General features: G+C 36.3%; 1 protein-coding gene and 1 non-coding gene across 2 annotated transcripts in view; both read right to left on the minus strand.

The window, feature by feature from the left end:
• The window catches only part of LOC126975557 (immunoglobulin superfamily member 21-like), a 187,650-nt gene that overhangs the window by 81,599 nt on the left and 82,232 nt on the right, over nucleotides 1-23,819 (minus strand). The gene's annotated exons all lie outside the window — the stretch shown is intronic.
• Trnaa-ggc (transfer RNA alanine (anticodon GGC)) lies at nucleotides 18,008-18,081 on the minus strand. Its single transcript has one exon. It is a non-coding gene; the product is annotated as a tRNA-Ala (tRNA).

A 23,819-nucleotide genomic window follows, 5' to 3' on the forward strand; every position in this document is an offset into this window, starting at 1 on the left:
ATGCTTTATAAAGTCGGAAACGCTATTTTGATTCCTCTGGTGTTACAAGACAGTATGGACTGCGATCACATACCATCAGGTGACATGTATGCTTGTTTGTCCTCTTTTTATTTATTTATGATTACAAGGAAACATAACAAACACATCACGAGAACAGAACAATATAGGTAGAGATACAAAATATAAATATAGATGCGTCCTAACACATGTTTCACAGAAACAATAATAACAAAAAGAAAATCGTAGGTATACAGTCACAAACATTCACAGAAATAACTAATTTGAGTATGCGCATTGATACAAAAGATATAACAAATTTAATTAAAATAAACTTGGGGCAACGATAAAAAATATTTTAATTGTAAGCCGTTAACATAAAAATATTGACATTGACCTGCATTGACCAAAGTCATTTGTACTTTTGATTTTGACTTTGCACTCATAGATTAAAACAGATGAGACAATTTACTGACATACGAGGGGCGGTCAAAAAGTTCGCGGAATGGCGGGGTTGGCGGGGGTGAGGTCGCTCCTCCAGGTAGCCGCTACTTGAGTAACTCATAATTACTATATATGCCAATTTCTAGCCTAATTGGGTCATTAGCTTTCGAGTTACAAACGAGTGAACAAGTAAATCGGGAACAAACTAGCCACTATGGAGAAAATTGAACATCGCGCCGTCGTAAAGTTCCTCACCAAACAAGGAAAAACGCCTCAAACTATTTTGCAAGAGATGTTAGCTGTTTACGGAGACTCTGCTCCTGGTAAAACCATGATTTACAAATGGCACGGCCTTTTCAAGCAAGGAAGGGAGTCAATTGAAGATGATCCTCGACCTGGACGGCCCATTGAGGCCACTACGCCGGAAATCATTGAAAAAGTTGAAAAACTTGTATTGGAAGACGGAAGGTTGAAGAAGAAACAACTTGCAGCATCAGTTGGAGTATCAGAAACCACAATTTTAAATATTCTTCATCAACATCTTGGCATGAGTAAAGTGTGTTCAAGGTGGGTCCCGAGAATGCTCACGCCGCTGCAAAAACGTGAGCGCGTCAACTGTTCCCGCGAGTATTTGGACCGCTGTGGAGAAGTTAGGGAAGAAATTATGGCCCGAATTGTAACCGGTGATGAAACTTGGGTTCACCACTATGAGCCTGAGTCAAAGCAGGAGTCGATGCAGTGGCACAAAAAAGGCACACCACCCCCAAAAAAATTTAAAGTGTCGCAATCGGATATAGTCGTATATAATCGTAGATATAGCGCGACTACTTTAGTGATTATGTATATAGTCGAGATTGCTAATTGCGAGGTTGTACAGTCATACATATACTTAGGATCACTTTTCGCTAATACTGATGGCTCGGAAGACGAAATTAGAAGGCGAATTGCTATTACCAGATCTGCAATGCAGAAGTTGACGAGGATATGGCGAGACATGAATATCACCAAAGCAACTAGAGTCCAGTTAGTAGATCTCTAGTGTTTCGCAAACTACTATATGGTGGACAACATGGACAGTCAAAGAACGAGAGAGACAAAGGATTGACGCACTAGAAATGTGGTGTTGGAGACGAATGCTACGAGTATCTTGGACACAACGCCGCTTAATGTCTCGATACTTGAAGAAGTCAATGTGAAAGAAAGGCTTTCATCTATAGTCAGAGCGCGTATACTCAGATACTTCGGACATATCACGCGACGTGGAGAGCATGCCATAGAGAGACTTGTTGTTCAGGAAAGGGTCAACGGCAGTAGGTCAAGAGGACGCTCCCCAATGCGCTGGACAGACCAAATCAAAGCCCTAACCAATCTCCTCAACACAAGTGCCAGAGAAGCAACAGCCAGGGATAACTGGCGTAAAATCTTTCGTCGTTCGACGTGACCACGACTGCTCTTTCAAGGGTAATCCGAAGAATAAGAAGAAGGACTTTAGTGACTTTCATAGTATTATGTCCTATAGCATATTGTGATGGGGCAATACAACCGATATTAATATCATCTATTATTAGCTATTTGCGCTATTTATTTATTACCTAGGTTTGATTAATCATCAAGTGTTTTTTTTAAGAAATTAAACATTTTAACTGTTTCTCAATTATGTAATTGTTACTGTATTGCTGTGATAATCATAAAGTTAGCACCAGAAATAAGTCTAAACTTGCTATGCCTAATACACGTTTTAGTCGAGTTACTATGTCTTTTGATGGGCGATGAAATTGCTTTTACAACAGGAAGATGGAGGAAAATAGTAGTATTTTAATAAAAATATTTATAAAAAAAGAAGCCTAACCTTAACATTACTTAATTCGCGACCTATATGACATATAAGGGGGATTTTTTGTTTGGTTCATTTTATCGTAAGTTTTTCAAAGACAATAACGACGTTTCATAACAGGTTGTATTTATTATGTAATATGTTCAATCTATTTACTTGTATAGCCTAAGTATTACCTACATACTATTCTTTAATATAATATAGGCTCTTTAAATGCCGCACCACAATGTATGGTAATTGTAACTTTGGACAAGTATAATTTTAAATATCAATATTATGCGCTGCTATCCGTATTTCAATATACAGTACTCGTCCGTACAGAAGAATATGTTCTCAGCCATATATCTCATCACAAGTATAGCCCAGTTTGCACGAAACTTAACCCAGTTCAGATTCCGGGAACTGTATTTTTTATGCATTTTGATTTTAGTAACGTAATATTATATTTTGTGGAAACTTTTTATATATTAATTAGCCTTTATTGTTTATGCTTCGTGGACCATACTCAGTGTTTGTGGATTGGCAATTTCTTGTTCAATTATTAAAAAACCTATTATGTTATTTGTAAATGGATAACTCCGAGAGTAGGATTGGGTGATTGTCATTGGTTTTTATATTGTTTTTTTTATGGAATAGGAGGACAAACGAGCGTACGGATCACCTGGTTTTAAGTGATCACCGCCGCCCACAATTTCTTGCAACACCAGAGGAATCACAGGAGCTGCCGGCCTTTAAGGAAGGAGTACGCGCTTTTTTGAAGGTACCCATGTCGAATCGTCTCGGAAACACCGCACAAGGAAGCTCATTTCACAGTTTATAGTACGTGGAAGAAAGCTCCTTTGAATTTACCCAGAGATAATATTTGATTTGTTTGATTACTTACAATTATATTTTAAATAACTGTAACCTAAATCAATAAGAAGAGTCTCTAAAATATTGTAGTTATTTTTGGTCCAAGACTACATTTGTACGATTCATTTTATATATATAATAAAGCTTCAAAAGCTTTAAGTTTCATTATAAAATAGTCATTGGAATCCACATTAATTAAAACTTTTTAGGAAATTCAGACGTGGACGTAATTAGCTCCTTGATAACTTTTACAGTAACTATTATTGAAACCATACAAAAAATTATTATAAGTAATAACTGATAAAAAATAACATGCTATCAAATTCGTACTGCATTATGGTCCATTCACAGTTATTTTGCTGCCATATTATACGTCCTTATTCGAAATATCAAAATCTTTTTGATAGATTGACCCTAGTGGCATGGGCATGGGGAAAGGTGCTGGTGCGTTGACATTCTGGCTCCTTTTTATCTCCAAGTTACGTCACTTGGTCCCGGCGTCGCTTCTTTGACTGCCGAAGACATCCAAAGTCGGTCAAATATGTCGGCCTCAGTGATGATTACATCACTTGGCACGTGGGGCCCAGAGGCGCGGAGAATGTACAAAGTACTATCTACTCGCCTCAATAGGGCTACTGGTATCTCGAGCGCTATTTAATAATAAATATTTCGGTCAACTGATCGGCCAAGCTATCCAACACGTTAATGTTGTCAGTATACTTGGTACATTTTCCCGTAATTATAAACGAATTTCACGATGTTTTTCTATCTTTTTTGTTTACATAATTAAGGTATTCTGTTTTGATTTTTATCAATAACATCAATTACTTAATTAATAACTACTAAAAGGGTATATAAGTAACCTTTTGTTTCAAAAAAGGAAATTATTATATTGAACTATCTATCTGCTTCGAAAGCGTCTGCCATCGAAATATATACTTGGGCTTGATTTTGTCGTTTGACATACAAGACAACGAAATTTTATATTATAAATACTGGCTGCTATTGGAACAAGTATGTACAAATCATGTTAGCTCACAATTACATTACGGAGGCTCGCAACACCAAAACATTTCAATGTATAACGAGCTAACTCCCCCGCCCTGCCCGTCTCGTAGCCCCACCCCCGCGCGCGCACCACGCGTATCTCCACTCGACGAAATTCTGTCTTCAGTCTTTTCAGCAAACGAAGTGACGCCTCGCTAAAAATTGTCTACGATCTAAGATATAAGCATATCGCGATAACATAAGTAATTATTCTTTTTTATTTCTTTCGCATTACGAATTACAAATTTTAAAGTGTTAAAAATATGTTTAAAAATGATATAATTCTGCATATTAATTCAAATAAGCCAATGGGACAATCAATCAAAATATTCCCCAGTGTTCGATGATGAAATACAATCAAATAAAATATCGACGATCTCTGGCCACATTGCAAATACAATCCACAAAAGTGGTTATCCACTAGTGTGCGATGAGGTTTGTCAGTAAAGATAGTCCCAGTAATAAAGCAACATCATTAAATAATAAACAAAAGTAATATAAAATTAATTTCAATAACATGAACGAAAGTTGCGAACTAAATTTAACCTACCAGTTTAAATTTAAATATTTAGAACCCGCATATTCCTATGGTTTGTGGCACACATGGCAGGTAACGAACCAACGAGACACTTGTCTCGTTCGTTGCTTCGACAGTCGACACAATTTCAATATAGTGTGGAACTGCGCGGCGGAAAATGAGCTAAGCGCAAACGGAAGCGGATGCGGCTTAATACGAAACACTATTACGAGGTCTAATAAAAATTATTTCTACTTAGCTTAGAGTTTTGTTTTGTAATCTATCCAGATTAGGACGTGTTGTATTTAAATGCGTTTATTTATAACAAAAAATTATATCAAATAATTTATATAAAAATTTAGTTAAAAAGACACAAACCACAAAAACAGAAAGCCAAGTAATTCAATCACAAGCTTTATTAAAGAATTGTGAAATATTTTTTTTATTAGAAAGAGCGACGAGATGAAAAAGGCGTTCACCATAGGGGCGTACAACACCAAGAGGATTTTTAATTGAAAATACTGAGCTGCATCGCAATTGGGCTCATTACCTTGAGACATAAGATGGTAAGTTGTATTAGCGCAGTAATTCCGATAGCTACGGCGTCCTTTAAACCACAATACAAGAATGCTTGAACATTGTTTCACGGTAGAAAAAGGCGCCGTTCCTGGAGCCACCTAGTTAGCCACCCAGAATGCTGTGCAAAAAAGCCTCCCGCTGGTGAATGAAAGTTGTTAACATGGGTTACATTACTGCAAAGTTCGCAGGATCTCTATATTTTTAAACTTTATAATATACCTTGAACTTGAATACCGGAATTGAAAACCGAGCCGCAACAACAGGGCATCCTAAATTTTATATAAATTTACAGGAAAGTTGAACAGGAATCTTTTTCAAAGATATTTTTCGTTTTGGTTTATGAAGAAATTAGATTTTCGCCAGTTACTTATTTACAAACTAAGTGGCAGTCTTTAAAATATTTTTCTTAGACTTCAAATTGCTCTATACAATATCCTAGGTTTGAAAAGTCAAACCTCAAGTTTGACAGGAAGGCTTATTCAAAGTCCAAGCCAATAGAGGTCTTTGACTAACGACTTTATCTCTAATCCTAGAAGAGACAGATTTGGACTAACCGAAGTTCAACACGTTTGACTGCCGAAATTGCTTCAAAGTTTAATTACATACATATATATATACATATCTATAGGAACATTTATCTGTAATATGAGTACCCTGGCGAGTCATCTACTGGAGTGTATTGAAGCCCTTGGTTTCAAATATCACCCCGTAGGTAACGCTTCATCTTCAGTTTGGTAAAAAAAGTGTTATTATACAAATAAAATTAGATAACAAAATTTTATGAACGATGCGAAACTCGAACCCACGACCTCTGGCGTTCCGTGCCAGTGCTCTGCCAACTGAGCTAACCGTTCGAGTGACGTATCGTTATAAAATCTTGTATGCTTTGTTCAACTCTCAGGTTGTGGCTTCACCTGCAGGATCTACTTTACAGTTGATAACCTGCTCAACCTCAATATTTGCATATTAGGAAATTGACTTGAGATGTCGCTCTTGTTATACTAAACAATTTGTTATGTTTTTAAAGTGATAACCCTTTTATTTAGGATTAATAAACAAATAATATTTGAAAAACAAAATGGTATGAAAGTGCTATTATTTGTCTACTATATTATCACATGGCAGAAATAGCATACAAGCAGAATGAACGCAGTTGAGATGCGATCACTGCGTAGTATGTGTAAGGAGAGACTGATTGATAGAATTTCAAATAACAGCGCGCCGTGGTCTGAAAGATGATGTCGTGATAAGGATTGAGAAACGAATGCTGAAATGGTTTGGACACGTGGAGCGAATGAGAGAAGAAAGAATGACTTATCAAATATAAGGCAAGTGTGTGCGGGCAAGTCGGTCGCGGGAGACCTCGTAAAACATTCGTCGATTAACCTGAAGATGTTTTAAGAAATGGAAAGGTCCAAAGCACCCGGAACCGGTGCGCATGTATGAAAAGAGTGATGAATGTAGAGGAAGCGCGTGAGGTTTATAAGGATAGAAGCTGTTGTCTCTGTCTACCCCGACGGTAAAATGACGTGTGTGTTGTTTTGTTATCTTGAAATATGTAATTAATTAATCGGTCTTGCGCTGCCTCATCTTGACGAGATCGTCGGTCCATCTTGTAGGGGCATACTGCATATTCGGTACATGGTTGCTAGAATGGCAACCTTTCTTTCAACTTTCAACCCGACTTTTCTGCCCCACCGGCATCTGTCCGTCGAACTGTGCCCTGCCTACTGCTACTTCAGTTTCCCAATCATTTAGGTTATGTCAGTGACTTTAGTTCTTGGCCGGATATCCTAATTTCTGATTCGATCTCGCAGGGAAACTTCGAGCATAGCCCTCTCCATTGCCCTCTGAGCAAACATGAGCTTTCTCATCAGGCCCATTGTAATGTTAGCATAATTAATATTGAACAATAATAATCAATGAATTGATATCTATAGACAATGTGTCGTCATCGCAGCTGGCTTTAATTGCTGAAGCGATTGTCTACAACTGGTGACGATTTACGAGGTGTGAGTTAGTGCTTTGTGATGCTGAAAAGCTATTTAGATTGTATTGATTAGTAATCAAAGATGGTCGTCAAGGATTTCCTTTGATGGAAGGTGCTCGATTACGATTACAACAAACTGTCTATTAAATTTCTCTCAGTATTTTCTTCGATAAAGGTGAGTATTACATATTTTAATTAAACAATTTTGCTGAGTTGCACCAACTAACTTTAGCAATAACAAATATGATAATGTACCGATTTAGTAAAAAATGAGTTGAACCATTTGACAATTTTTTGATGACGTCATAACTTTAATGATTAATCGCAACCGTTCAATCTTCGCCGGTTAAAGCTATTGTTAATGTTAAATAGATAAATAGCAAAGTAAACGAAGAAATATTCGATACAGACTTGATATTTCATTTTATAACTTCTTTAACTATGCCAAGAATTACGATAATGCAACACATTCCGCAGTCTATGTTAAAGTACTGTTAACGTAAAATTTGAATTAAACCTTAACTAAAACATCTTATGTTATGCAAGCCTTATTAAAGGATTCACATAATGAAAGTTGCATATTTTCGTTTTATTTTATGTATTCCGACACACCTACGTTTGTACAGCCAACATGCTCACCGTTGACTGAAGTCGAGAAAGTATTTCTCCGGATTGTTATTAGCTAAGGGCAATTGTTATTTTTAAGTGATTTACATCTTTTCTTATTTGTATAAATATAATGTGCGTAAAATTTAAATTACGTACCAAAATTAATTAATAATATTAAATTGTTACATTTGAAAGAGCAATATACCAAGTCAATCTCCTTATAAAATGTAATTATCATTAACTGTAATATAGATTTTTTAGATGGCGCCATGATTAGGGAGTTGAACAGTCATACCAAGACTTATTGACAGTGCGTCACCCGGTGTATCCAAGAGGTGCAGGTTCGAGCGCTCTCTAGCACGGATCTAGTATCCGTGCTAGAGACCGTCACATTTAGTTTTTTAACCGACTTCAAAAAGGAGGATGTTCTCAATTATTATGAAAATAAGGGACGAGACGAGCAGGACGTTCAGCTGATGGTAATTGATACACCCTGCCCATTACAATGCAGTGCCGCACAGGATTCATGAAAAACCCCAAAAATTCTGAGCGCCACTGCAGATGTTAAGTCTCATTTGCCCAGTAATTTCACTAGCTACGGAGCCCTTCAGATCGAAACACCGTAATGCTTACACATTACTGCTTCACGGCAGAAATAGGCGCCGTTGTGGTACCCATAATCTAAACGGTATCCTGTGCAAAGGAGCCTCCCACTGGTAAGTGGTTCAATTCGATTGGTATTGATTTTCATATATGGTATGGTATGGTATGGTATAGGGGCTCCTGTTTCCGCAATTAAACCACTAGCATGGGTCCATTTTGCGTGCAGTAATGGCCAGTTACTCCAACTAGCCCAGCTCCTTCCAGAAGTTAGAACATTCCTGGGGTGTTCACAGACTTCTTGGAGCGACCTCGTATTGGTTATGGTTTTTGCCCGTTGGTTGGCCACCCCCGCACATTCCAGGATTACGTGAGCGACCGTTTCGTCCTCGGTCAGACAACCTCTGCACTTAGGACTGTCCGTTACGCCGATTGTGAAAAGGTGTTTGTTTAGTGATGTGTGACTCGTTAGGGTGCCCACCATTATACGGATGTCATGTCTGTTGAGGCTGATAAGTCTACGTGTCAGTTTGGGCGATAGTGCAGGTATCGCCACCTTCGACTGTCTACAGCTTGAGACATTCATCCATCGGGTGATGTGTAGGTCGTTGGTGAGAGAGCGTATCCATGAGCGCATTTGGCTGAAGGGCAGTGGCAAAAGTGGCAAAGGACCAGTCACTATATTTGCCGATGCCCACCTTGCAAGCTCATCCGCTGCATGATTACCCAACGAACCACTATGTCCCTTGATCCATTGCAGAGTTACCTGGTTATAAGAGGCAACTTGCTCCAGGGTTTGGAAACATTTGTGTATTAGTGATGAGTTGTGTGTGGTACCCTTCAGCGCTGTTAGTACCGCCATACTGTCAGAAAGAAATCTGATGCTGTGGCCATGTATCTTTCTTCTTAATATAGCGCTGGCGGCTTCCTTGATGGCTACGCACTCACATTGGAAGATAGAGCTGTGTGTGCCCAAGGGTATGGAAATGTGTATGTTTAGTTCCTGTGAGAATATGCCGGCACCAGTTCCAGTAGCCATTTTCGAGCCGTCTGTGTAAATTCTTAATTCGTTTACACCTGACTGGTCAGCATCTTTCTCATATAGCTGTATGTGAGAGTTTTTATGGAAGGTATGTGTTTTAGGTATCTTATCACATGGTGCCTCACAGAGTGGATAATCCTTTATTACCCTATTCCAGAGCTTATCTGTTAGGCCGTCTTCATTCTTCCATACACCCAACAGCTTTAGACGTAAAGTCGCCATTGTCGCTTCTTGTTGAAAGTGTATGTCGAGTGGTGTTAGCCCTAGAATAGTTTCAAGGGCCGAAGTAGGCGTGGTGCGCATGCATCCTGTTATGGCTGTGCAGGCCAGCCGCTGGAAACGCTGCAGCTTGGTTTGTACTGTCACAAGCTCTGTCCTGGGCCACCGCGCTATTGCTCCGTAGGAGATAATTGGTCTGATGACTGCTGTATAGAGCCATCTGCTTATCTTTGGAGCAAGACCCCAGGTTCTGCCTATGAGTCTTCTGCACTGCCAAAAGATGATGCATGCTTTTTCCAGCTTGTGTTCAAGGTGTTTGTTCCAAAGCAACTTACTATCCAATATAACCCCCAGGTATTTAACTTCTTTAGTAAGGCTTAGTTCGGTGTTGAACAGCTTTGGTAATGTTAGTTTACCAAGGCTGCGTTTGTTAGTGAATAGTATTAGTAGCGTCTTTGACGGATTAGCTGAAAGTTTGTGTTGCGCGCACCATTCTTCCAAAATCTTAAAAGCAAATCTCATGAGACTACATCAGACGCTCTCGACTGGTCCTGTTATTAGAATGGAGAGGTCGTCAGCATAGCCCACCGTGTACAGTTTCTTTTTGTTTAGCCTTGTGATGAGCTCATCTACCACAAGGTTCCAGAGCAGCGGCGAGAGTACCCCTCCTTGTGGGCAGCCCGTTGCCACCACACATCAAGTACTGGTGTTCACAGTGAATCGTATCGCCCTATGCCTCAACATGCTGTCTATCCACCCGGCAATTGTAGGATCTACATCATGAGCGGCTAGCGCTCGGCCTATGCTAGAGAAAGAGATGTTGTCGAAGGCACCTTCGATATCAATAAAAGCACCTAAGGTTGATTGTTTACGTGATAATCCTTTCATTGCGAGAGATGTTACGCAATAGAGTGCGGATTCGGTTGATCTGCCCTGAGTATAGGCGTGTTGGTTGTCATGTAGCGGTTTTTGTATGAGGGCATTTTCTCTAATATCCCTATCGCAGAGTCTCTCTAGAGTCTTCAACAAAAATGATGTGAGACTGATTGGCCTGTACGATTTGGGATTTGTGTAATCATTTTTGCCGGGATAAATACCACTTTTACCTCCCTCCACTGGAGCGGTATGTATTTGTAGGCCAGGCATGCCCTATAGATAGCAGTTAAATGCGCTGCTAGCGGCCCCATACCGCTCCATTGTAGCAGTCCTGGGAAGATCCCGTCGAAGCCTCCTGATTTAAATGGAAGAAAGCTGTTAATTGCCTACATTTTCATATATGTACGCCGATGACACTGATATTTATGATCGGACTAATAATAGTATTTAGTTTTTGTATGATTTTTTATAATAGTATTTTTTTAATATAAAGGTTATATGTTTTCCATAAGAGTTTTTCCATTTGTTCTAAATTAATTCTTTATTATGTTATTTTATACTTTTTAGTTGTGGAAGTCGGTTTTTTTAAACGTAATATTTTTATTCTCTCATACGTTATAATATTTATTTAAAACTAGTTGATCCAGCAAACGTTGAATTGCCGTAATAAGAAGAAAATCAATAATTAAAATATTTGGGGTATTAAAATAGATGACGAACGATTCACAGACCTACGATTAGTTATTCATTTTAAACTATTCTTTCAATTTGATTTCTGAACGACGGGGGACAAAGGAAAAACAAAATTGTTGTTTTCATGTAATTCCGAGCATTTCCATATTTATTAGGCTTTTAAACATTCAAAAGTCTTCTACAAATAATTCAAGACCAAAATTAGCCAAATCGGTACTGTCGTTCTCGAGTTGTAGCGAGACTAACGAACGAAGCAATTCATTTTTATATATATAGACCAGCTGACCCGACAGATGTTTTTCTGTATATAATAAATAAAATAATGTTCGTATATGATTTTGTCAATACTAAATATATCATAACATCAAAAATTACTTCGTAAAATATGCACCCTGCTGTCGTAATGAAATTGTTTCACAGCAGAACTGTCAAACCGTGCGTCAATAAATTCTCTCATAGACATTATGTATGGACACATCAAAGGAAAAACAAATTTGTTGTTTTTATTTAATTTAGCAGCATTTTCCTATTCATTCACCTTTTAAGCCTTCTCTGGACTTCCACAAATAATTCAAGATCAAAATTAGCCAAATCGGTCCAGCCGTTCTCGAGTTTTAGCGAGACTAACGAACAGCAATTCATTTATATATATATAGATAGATGGTATATATAATACAGACAAGTAGTTTGTGAAGGAAGCCTTAACTGATACATCGGTCGCCAAGGCAATGGTCGTTAGGAAACAGGGCGGTATTCGTGTTCATAATTAAATAACTTGTACGGACGTTCTGTATCGAAAACACAACACAACCACACATATGATGGCGTATTGAACATTTAATCGATAACGTTAGGAAGTTTTAAATGTTTCAAAAACATTGTCTGCTGAAAATAAAGTTTTTGTTGCATGAAATAACATTTTTATATGAATAAAACGTCATGGTCTCTCCTAGTTCCATTACATCTTTGATTGTTAACCCTGGTTAGTAATAGGCAACCAGTTCTAAATTGGAAGAAATTTCTAAGATACATGCTGTAAGTTTTTTTAAGAAAAAAGACTGTTGTGTGTTTATGTTAATAATTGATAAGTAATAAAACTCACAGTAATAATTTTACCATTTAGATTAAAAGCAGTGACACATATGAATGTTAAAGTTTATACATTTTACCATTTACGAACTTTGAACTCTACAACGAAGAAGTTTAGATTTAACGAGATATACGAAGAAATTACTGTCACTCTTTTAAATCAATATTTATTGCTTCCTTATCTTCGATATAATCGATAATGTCAGGAAGTTTTAAATGTTTCAAAAACATTGTCTGCTGAAAATAAAGTTTTTGGTGAAAATGAAATTACATTTTTATATGAATGAAACGTCATGGTGTCTCCTAGTTCCATTACATCTTTGATCGTTAACCCTGGTTAGTAATAGGCATCCAGTACTAAATTGGCAGAATTCTATTAATACATTTTTTTATTTTTTGTCTGGCTTACCTTTCTCTCGCGCATACGGCAGCTTTAGGCAGGCATCTCCTCTCTCACTTAAACCAATTTTTACTTAAAAAATATTTATATAAAAATATTTTAAATGTTGATACTAATAACATACATCCACTACATACTATTGTACATATGTGCGAATTGTAAATAAGAATAAAATACATTATCTTATAATTTTTTTCCACCTTATCAAACCTTTCCTTACATTGTCGCATTACACTTAAGTAACAACATAAGCTTTTCAATCGCGCGTTCCGAGACACACACGTTATTTTTTATTTACTGCTGAGACTTCAATAACTAAATATAACTAATTTAATTAAGATTTCATAACGCCATAAAAAATAAATGATTTTTTATTTGTAAAAAAACGGTATGTTATGAACGGACAGACTGGTTATTTTATGTTATGATGTATGGATGTAATGTTAATAGTGTGGCCGTCGTAACTCGTCGAATGCAATGACTGACATATAATTATAACTTAGCGGATGTTCATCATTACAGCAAAAGAAGAAAAATTGCTCTGACTTAAGTCCCCCCAGAGATTTGAGAGCCGGAAGTGAGGGCAGCTTAACTAACCTTAAGTTTTATGTTTCAGTCAAGTCAGACTTCACTGAAAAATGCTTTCTAGAGATGAGCTGAGCTTCAGTGCGCGGATTTACTTGAAAGCTAATGTCATTTTTCATAAGAACCAAACTTTATTATATGTACCTTTTAATTTAATTAAATAAGTAACTCTTTGATAAGTTTTAATGAAATATACTGCATAAAACTGTTCATATAAAACAATTAAAAAAATATTTTGTTCGTTTCTATGTTGTGTCCGAATGTATACTTGCATTTGACTGTTTCTTTTCGGATTTATATATTTCAATGAATGAATGAATAAAAATTGTTTTTTGTTTCTTCTACTGAAGTTGTGATATCCAAATTCGTCAATTTATTCAGTCCTTCTATCTTAAGTTATTACATAATTAGCTAATCTAGCAACATCTAAGTAATCATATCAGTATTAAAAATATTTTATATTTAAGTAGATCTCATATTTAAATCAGTGAGTGAAAAAATTAAGAAACTTTGACTAGTTACAATTCTTAAACTACAGGCACAGTAGACACTGTGCTACAGGTTCAAATTGAGTGAAATTTGAAATACACCTTGCTTATACAATGCCTGCTTGGTTACTGTAATTTTCATTTGAATTCAGGCTTTTAGTTTTATCCTACAAAGATATTAGGGTTCAACAATGGCCTGAACTGCTTCGAGAAAATTACTTGCCTATTTTTTTTATGGAATAGGAGGACAAACGAGCGTACGGGTCACCTGGTGTTAAGTGATCACCGCCGCCCACATTCTCTTGCTACACGAGATGAATCACAAGAGCGTTGCCGGCCTTTAAGGAAGGTGTACGCCTCTTGTTTTTAAGATGTAAAATTTTTACATGGTTGCAGAATTTCGCGATTATTATTGCTAATTGATAATAGGCAATCTAAAGATGTTGAAGATTTTATTTATAATAAGTTGAAAAGGTACCTATTAAAGATTTTTTAATAAAACCTGGATTTGATCAAGACGAATTTAGAAACATTCTTATTATATAATAAAGCGTAGTGCTTTCTGAATATATTCTTCACTTAAATCAGAATGAATCGCTGTTTTTGTACGTTTGTGGGCAGCTCGGCCCTTGGCAACGAGAGATCCGTTTCATTTAACAAGAAAACCCTCAGCTTACGGAGGCGGGTATATTTTGCACTCGCGTCGGCTGTAAATCTCAGAGGCCGTCTTATGAAGCGTTATCGTGGTCAATGTGTATATATGCGTCTGTTACATAGATGTGTTAGGATATGTTTCTTGTAGCTGTACGCGGGTGTGGTGTAATTTTATGGGATATTATTTGTTCAAACAATATTTGAATATAATAAAAATAATATGTACACACTTTTACAAAAATTATCTTGCCCCAAATTATAGTCTGTGTTATGGGTTGCAAGACAACGATATATTTAATACAATATACTTACTTAAACATACATAAATACATATAAACATCCATGACTCGGAAACAAACATCCATATTCATCATATAAATGCTTGCACCTACCGGGATTCGAACCCGGGACCTCTAGCTTAGTAGGTAGGATCGCTCATCACTCGGCTATACAGGTTGAATATGCTCATATTTACAATGATTGACGGCGCCGATTAACTGACAATATACCAGTGTAAGAAAGATCCAATTGTCGCCACTAAAATGTTGATAAAATATTGTTACTTTTTCCCAATTTCTCAGATGTATCTTTAAGTTTTTTTAAGAAAAAATACTATTTTGTGTTTATCATAATAATTGATATGTAATAAAACTCACAGTAATAATTTTATCACCTAGATTAAAAGCAATGACATATATGAATGTTAAAGTTTATACATTTCACCATTTACGAACTTTGAACTTAACAACGAAAAAGTTTAGATTTAACGAGATATATGAAGAAACATACTGTCACAATTTTAAATCAATATTTACTGCTTCCTAATATTCTAAAAATATTTTATAATTTACCGCCGCGAAAAGCAGAATACTAATATATTTTAATGTACTTTAGTGATGAAAATATAATAAAAATTAAGTAAATCATAAAAAAATCCCAATAGTCCTTGAATACAGTGAAAGCATCTATTCACACACACAATAAATAAAATAGTATAGTATTATGCCAACATTTGAACTACCTATTTAAAGAAAATATACCTATCTTCAAATATAATTAGTTTAACAAAGGCAGGGCGTATCCTTGATGACAGGATCACCCAGACACCACAAGTACCGCCCGTTTACGAGAATGACGTATGAGCCAATCATCGCTTGCCTCAAACATATGGCAACACTCGCTCAACGACGTTGCCACAAGCAATGATGTTTAAATGAATATGACCAAGCCTGCAATAAAAACTAAACCAAATAACAAGAAACGTTTTATATTTTTTACTCGTGAAATACCTCTTCTTACATTAACAAGATGAAGATGGTTCTGAAAATAATAAGGCTTTTGTAATAAGTTTCCATTATATAATAAGGAATAACTTTATTTCAATAAGCTAAAAAAAATACTAATAAATTTTACTTAACATGGAAGTAGGCATAAACAATTTTATTTCTTTAACTTATTAATTTTAACAATATTGTGTCTTTCAGTTGTTTTTTAAAATTTTATGAGATTATATAGCAAATTATACGTATATATTTAATGATAATAATTCACACGATCCAATTATTAATTCCAACCAACAGTAAGGACATCATAATAATAAACGCTTGACAAGCTATTATGCTAACGAATACAATGTGTAAGCTGACTGTATCGTGGTCCATATTACTAATATCAGTTCTGTTCAATTGCTATAATTGTGACAAAGCGGTCGCGACAACCCTGTATCTCATCAGAACGTGTCATTCACCTCCGTCATTCACGATATAAACCCACTAATGATTGGTCACCAGTCACTGTACTGTTTCTCTCATTTATAGTGTCAATCAATTAGACTTATGTGACGAATATTAAAATAAGCAATATTATATTGTTATAGTGATGGGCTACCTAAGGTAAAGTTAGTTCTCGCCTTAAAATTATTAAAAATTTTGTGCTGTTATACGAGAACCCGAGAGCATTTGCACTGGTTAGTGCAGGGTTGTTTCTGTGATTTATATCAAAATCTGTACAAATGGTCTTTATTAGGACCACCAAGAGGAACCTCATCGTATTTTTATGGATGAGGAGGATGGCGTCCCCTGATAGTAATTCATCACTGCCGCCCACACTCTCTTGCAACACCAAGGGAATTAGAGGAGCGTTGCCAGCATGTTATCCTGTTGTTGCTTTGGCAACACGACTCGAGGTGCTCTTTACGCAGGTATTTCATCCGTTATACATCATCAGAGATGTAGAAGTCCATTGCATCTTCTGGAGTTTTAAAAAGGATATTTTACTGAAGTGAAGTATATTAGACGAATTAGCATGCTAAACTTACGCGTCTTCCTTTGCAAACCATGCGTTTTGGTCTCTCGCCAAGGCTGTTCAAGGAAATTTTTGTAAGCCTGCCATTTCAAGACGCAAAGAGAAAGCTAATACTGTGGGCTCTATTTTTGCGTCTAGCTCGACTTTGGACGACCACCGCTTATCACATGGTGCGGAGTAATTCATTCCGCAGGTAATATTTCGGCCGAGCGCCAACCTTACGCTTTTTATGCGCCTTCTTCCTTGGACATCCACAAACCCAGTGGGCCCAATGGCTTTTCCCCAATCGTGCTACGAAGATGTGCTCCATGCCTATCTCTATCCACCTTTTCAGAAACATTTATTTAAAAAAAAAGAAAGGTTTCCCAAAACAACTATTGAATTGGGATTTGTTGTAAGAACTGTAGTGGCTAAACTTGACATGTCATAATAGTTCTGTTCTGTCTCATTTTAGGTCGTACGAGTAAAACGTCGTCTCTCTCATATTACTTCACTTAATGTATGAATATGGTATTAGAAGGCAACCATACCAGGCCACTGTTGAAGATACACTGGCTTGTTGATCGTTTGTGTTAAACACGTTAGTAACCGACAACTTACTGAACAAAGAGGAGGTTAAGTTGTCAGGGGGCAGATTAGAGAGAACCAACATTGTCTATGGAATTAAAGTAATGTAGACTTATGGTTTTAATATTTGTAACACTAAATATAACACAGGGTTAACATTACTTAATCCTTGGATATAAAAAAAATGTTGACACAAGTGGTAATTTATTACAAGTAACAGCCCTGGTGATAACGATGTGGACCCAACCTGAACTCACACCAAACATTTCGAAGATCAAAGCATTTTTCGTCGCCACACGTCCCGGCTTATTTCGAAATCAATACCGCTTACCTGATTCCTTTATAGCATGTTCGATAACATTCAATTTGCCTACGATTTCATCGCTTTGTGAAAACCATTAACGATCAAATGTTTGTTCCTGTTTGAAATATCTCTGGATCAGTTTTCGCTGTATTAGCTTTGCCTCGTAACATCGTCTGTTCTATTGTTATTTTTTACCTTCAAAGTTTGTTTTTTTCACTTAAGTATTAGTAAATTTAGAAATCTTTTGCATTTCAGATGTTATTGTTTATTAATATTGACTGGAAATTCACAAATAAAATTTCAAAAACAAAATTTTAAGAACGATGCGGGACTCTAACCCACGACCTCCGGCGTGCCGTGCCGGTGCTCTAACCAACTGAGCCAACCGTTCAAGTACCGCCTCGTTACAAAATTCTGTTTTGCTTTGTTAAACTCTCAGGATATGGCTTCATAAAATTTTGTTTTTCAAACTTTTTTGTGTATTAATCCTAGAAGTGAGGGTTATCATTTAAAAAAAAATCATAACACATTGACTGGAAATTCGATTAGCACTGGAAACCAACGCTAAAGGTCTCAAGGTAGTTGTATCAATGACTTTCTATACATAGAACCTTATTGTCTACTACCTTTAGGTCTGTGCCTAAAGCCTGTGAAAGAAAGATTATGTTACCATAACTCTTAAAAACTTGATACTAACTACTTTATGTCCGAATTGTAACATTTTTTTGCGTTTTTTTTTTTTTAATTCTTCATATTAATTATTATCATCACCCAGGCATTGTTTTAAGTTGTCTTAACGATTTGTATTTTTTTTTTTTAAATTATATCCCTCACCACTGGGTTTCATAACACAATTTAAATTTGTAACCAAAATTTATGAACGATGCGGGACTCAGCCTCTCGCGTTCCGTGCGAGCGCTCTTCCACTGAGCCAACCATTCGAGTGACATCACTTTCATAAATCTTGGTATGAATAAGCCACAACCTGAGAGTTGGATAATACATAGATTTATGAACGTGACGTGATTCGAACGGTTGGCTCAGTGGAGGAGCGCTCGCACGGAACAGGAGAGGTCACGGGTTTGAGTCCCACATCGTTCGTAAATTTTGTTTTCAAATTTAATTTAAGTTGTCTTATTTTAAAATATTTCTTTTAAGTTTTGTTTGTTTTTTTTTCCATCAATAAATTTCATTCGTTTTTTTTATGAAAAAAGGAGGACAAACTAGCGTACAAGTCACCTGGTGTTAATGATCACCGCCGCCTACATTCTCTTGCAACACCAGAGGAATCACAGGAGCATTGCCGGCCTTTATGGAGGGTGTACGCGCTTTTATTGAAGGTGGGGTCGTATCGGCCCGGAAACACCGAACAAGGAAGCTCATTCCACAGCTTTGTAGTAAGTAGAAAAAAGCTCCTTAAAAAGCGCACTGTGGAGGACACACATCCAGATGGTGGGGATGATATCCAGTTCTTATCTAAATATATAAAAATGGATTGCTGTTCGTTAGTCTCGCTAAAACTCGAGAACCGCTGAACCAATTTGGCCAATTTTGGTCTTAAATTAATTGTGGAAGTCCAGAGAAGGTTTAAAAGGTGAATAAATATAAAAATGCTCGGAATTAAATAAAAACAACGATTTTGATTTTCCTTTGAAGTGTCCCCCGTCGTTCAGAAATCAATTCAAAATAATAGTTTATAATTAATAAGTAATTAGAATTCTTCCGATTTTTCAAATATAACACAATTATAGTTAAAAGAATACTATAATATCATTGATATAACATTAAGAGGCACATTTCTGTCGCGTGTCGTTGATACAGATAAATACTATGGTTAATATTGTATCAGAAAATATTAATTCCACACGAAATAATTCAAAAACAGCTTCCAGATATTCCGTTGAACATTATCTTTAATAGAATGTCTTCCGAATGAATTCTCATTCGTTAGGAATGAAAGTGGAATAGTGCCGGGCACATAATTGTCAGTTATAAAAATTATAATGAACACAATTATAAATATCCCGTATGCAACAGCTAGGCTGTGTATAACTATGCTCATAACCATTGATCAAGTTAAAATCAGTTCTGTGTAGAGAGTGGGAGTATATGGGTACACAATTATTACGTTTTTGTTATTGGCAGCGCATTGTGAAGCCGTGTACACAGTGCTGAAAAGGACAGGGCCGAACTCGGAACAAAAGAAGCTCAGATTAGAAGCGTCCGATAAATTCAGCATACGAATAATATAAAAAAGTAAATAAATTACTTCGGCCAATAATAAAGAAAATCAGTGTCGAGGCTTGACGTATACTGAGTGGGCCTCCGATTGGCAATACTAAGTGATTGCACTGCTCCTCAATCTAATTGTTTTATTTATTTTAATCTTACTAGGTCTGTTTTAATTATTTTTTAGTTGTTTATATAGTTTAAGTTTAGTTTGCTTTACTTATAATTTTAGTTTAATATATTACATTAAAATTAATTTTTTGTTAAAAGTTCCCTTATAATATTATAATTTATGACCTATTTTTAGCAGTGTAATTATGATGCCATTAAAGTTTATTATTATAATATATTTGATGTTTCTTGAGTTGACGCTTGCAATAACATGTCTTGAAATTAGTTTTGATGTATTTTACGTAATTAAAAAATATACTAATTAACTGATTTCCGCACCTTTCAACACTTCTTGAATTAATAGAATTTTAATGTATATAATTAACATTAAGATTCGGAAGTAGATTTAAGGGCTTAATTTGTGCCCATCGCATACAGCGAAGACTATTTCTTATTTATATGTATGTACAAATTTTTAATAATGTTTGTACAAAAAATATTGGGCAAATAATTGTGGGTCCCAATTGGTGGACCAAATAAAAATAACTAAAAAAGAACAAAAAAAACCGCTATAAGATCACATCTTTGTATGTTTGTGTGTCTGTCACTCTGTGAAGACTATTGTATCAATATAATTTACCACGGGATTAAGCCACTAAGTTGTGAATATGATATGCCCTCACAACCAATTCCACAATTCACAAATAAATCAAGACTTGTAATACTTGAAATGGATGAATCAAACTACTTAATAGCACCTGGAACAATATATAGATAGTTAAAGTATTCATAATTATGTCATTTTAATGTTTCTAACATTTTTTAAGTCTTATTTAATTTCACTTTGTTCTTGTTAATTAACTTAAGTACGTCAGTCAGACTCGTAATCATCCAATTTTTGATATCATCAACAATTTTAGGGCCACCGTCAAAATTGACCCCGGGCTCCGCAATGTACGGATAGCATCCGGCCCTGTGCGCGCGTGTTGGGGTTCCGGGGGATGCGACGCGAGGGGGCGAGTGAACAATAACAATTAATCAGAACTCGATTAACGATAACATCATTAATTATGCGATCATTCGGAGTTAACACATAATCAATATGTTTGCAACTAAACTAAAGCAGAGTTGTTGTGGAATATGAGGAGCAAATACATATTTCTGGTATTTGCATTCGCAAGAAATCGAAACTTTTGATACTGCAATCAAATACGCAGATAAAATTTTCCTTAAAGTGTTTTGACTGAATTTGAATATAAATATAACTATGAATGTCACTCAGAGACCAATGAAGAGGGCTATGCTCGTGGTTTCCCTGCGAGGTAAAATCAGAAATGAGGAGATCCGTAAGAGAACCAAAGTTACCGACATAGGCTAGATGGTTGCGAAACTCAAGTGGCAGTGGACAGGGCACATAGCTCGACGGACAGATGGCCGTTGGGACAGTAAGGTCCTCGAATGGCAACCACGTACAGGAAGACGTAGTATTGGTAGGCCCCCCACAAGATGGACCGACGATCTGGTCAAGATCGCCGGAATAAGTTGGATGAGGGCAGCGCAGGACCGATCGTCGTGGCAATCTTTGGGGGAGGTCTTTGTCCAGCAGTGGACGTCTTCCGGCGAAACGAACGAAACGAAGATGAACCATGTATGTTATAATTGTAATTATGATTTTATCAATGTTCAGCCGCTTGGTATCATCGTATCATGTACCCAATTATAAAAGTCTACAAATCTTCAAGATTGTAAATTCCTGCACTTCCAACTGATCCTCACCTGACAACATCTAAAAGCTGACATTTAACTGCAGTTTATCATCACGTATTATAATCATCGCTTGTATTAGATAGTTATCTAATTCTCAAACCTCAACTAGATCACAAGTCAATTTGAGTTTTAGACAAACAGTCCGTGACTTAGCCTACGTAACTTTCGTCTGCATGACAATTGCGAGCGTTGCATCGGTTTCTCTAACAACTTATTAAGTTATGGTCACAAAGTTAATTTAAATTAATTGTTTTATTTACGGCAAGTGTCCCAGGCCACTAGATTTTTCAGATACATGAAAATCGAAAGTGCCGTACGTCACAATATTCCCTTATCAAGTTCTGACGCTTATTTTGTTTATAAGATGGTTTTTTAAATGAAAATAAGGGACAAGACGAGCAGGAGATTCGGCTGATAGTAATTGATACGCCCTGCCCATTAAAATGCAGTGCCGCTCAGGATTCTTCAAAAACACCAAAAAATCTGTATGGCACTAATAATCTTGTTTCTATCTATGTTAAGTTTAGATACAGTTATAGTGACTAAATTTTTATAATTCCCGTGTTATTAATTCATGTGGTTTTGTTAGTTTTTGTTCATGGTAGTTGTAACGCTCTGCCCATTACAATGCAGTGCCGCTCAGGATTCTTGAAAAATTCTAAGGGGCACTATAACTGCGCTCGTCACCTTGAGACATAAGATGTTAAGTCTCATTTGCCCAGTAATTTCACTAGCTACGGCGCCCTTCAGACCGAAACACAGTAATTCTTACACATTACTGCTTCACGGCAGAAATAGGCGCCGTTGTGGTGCCGATAATCTAGCTGGCATCCTGTGCAAAGAGTTTTCGATCTCACTGAACTACTCCTGTAAAGCCGTGTTAATAAATAAAGTTACAATGTCTCACGAAAGATGTAATTATTTAAATTAATAGTATCCTTTATTACATAGTGTACTATTTAAAACATAAACTAAGTGCCAGTGAGAGCTAGAACGGACAGATAGGCAGATAAAACAAAAATAAAGATATTATTTTTCTGATACGGCGCCGTGTAAACATGAATATATTCATTTTTAAGATGAGATAATAATCAGGCATTTTTCTTATATTATATATCCTATTAAAAGGCGTTCTAACATGTTTTAAAGTCTAAGTAAGCAAACTATTTAGATGAATTTGGTTAAACGTTCATACGGTCATTGACGAAGGGCCTGGTGTCGAGCTTTAACTTCAACTCTTTTCCTTCGAAGTTTGTCGATCTTCCATACCTTTTTTTTGTTGCATGACTTTTTTTTGTTGCATCATTTCATATAGGTTGAAATTAATATTATGAAGCTGTAAAATATAATGACTTAAAAGAGTGGCATAGAGATTCCTGCCACCTCTTCTTATTCTCTATTCTTCTAGCTCAAAATTTCTAGAAGTGCTTTTGTGCCTGTTTGATATTCGCCATTTTGGCGCTGTTGGCCACGTAGCGAGAGTCTGCAGTACTAGAACTAGTGATGTCAACCTCAGCAAAAATCGATAGATGGTGGGAGTCTATTTACAAAAAAAAAGTATACTTTATTACGTTAATTTTTCATCATGATCATTTTGGCGCTGTTGGCCATGTAGCGAGAGTCTGCAGTACTAAAACTAGTGATGTCAACCTCAGCAAAAATCGATAGATGGTGGGAAACTATTTACAAAAAAAAATGTGTAAACTGAATTTGATGATGAAAAATCAAATTACGTTGATTTTTCATCATGATCATTTTGGCGCTGTTGGCCATGTAGCGAGAGACTGCAGTACTAAAACTAGTGATGTCAACCTTAGCAAAAATCGATAGATGTTGGGAAACTATTTACAAAAAAAAAGTGCACTTTATTACGTTGATTCTTGAAGTATAAATACCACGAAAAACGAACAAAATTAATTCAAAATACAAAAATACTTCACATTATTGTACGTTCCTTCGCAGCCATTTGTATTATATCGTCAAAATTAGTTCTCTGGACGCTCGCGAGTGGCGCATCAAATA

Source organism: Leptidea sinapis, chromosome 36 (assembly GCF_905404315.1).
Source record: "Leptidea sinapis chromosome 36, ilLepSina1.1, whole genome shotgun sequence".
In the NCBI taxonomy this organism is placed as follows: domain Eukaryota; kingdom Metazoa; phylum Arthropoda; class Insecta; order Lepidoptera; family Pieridae; genus Leptidea; species Leptidea sinapis.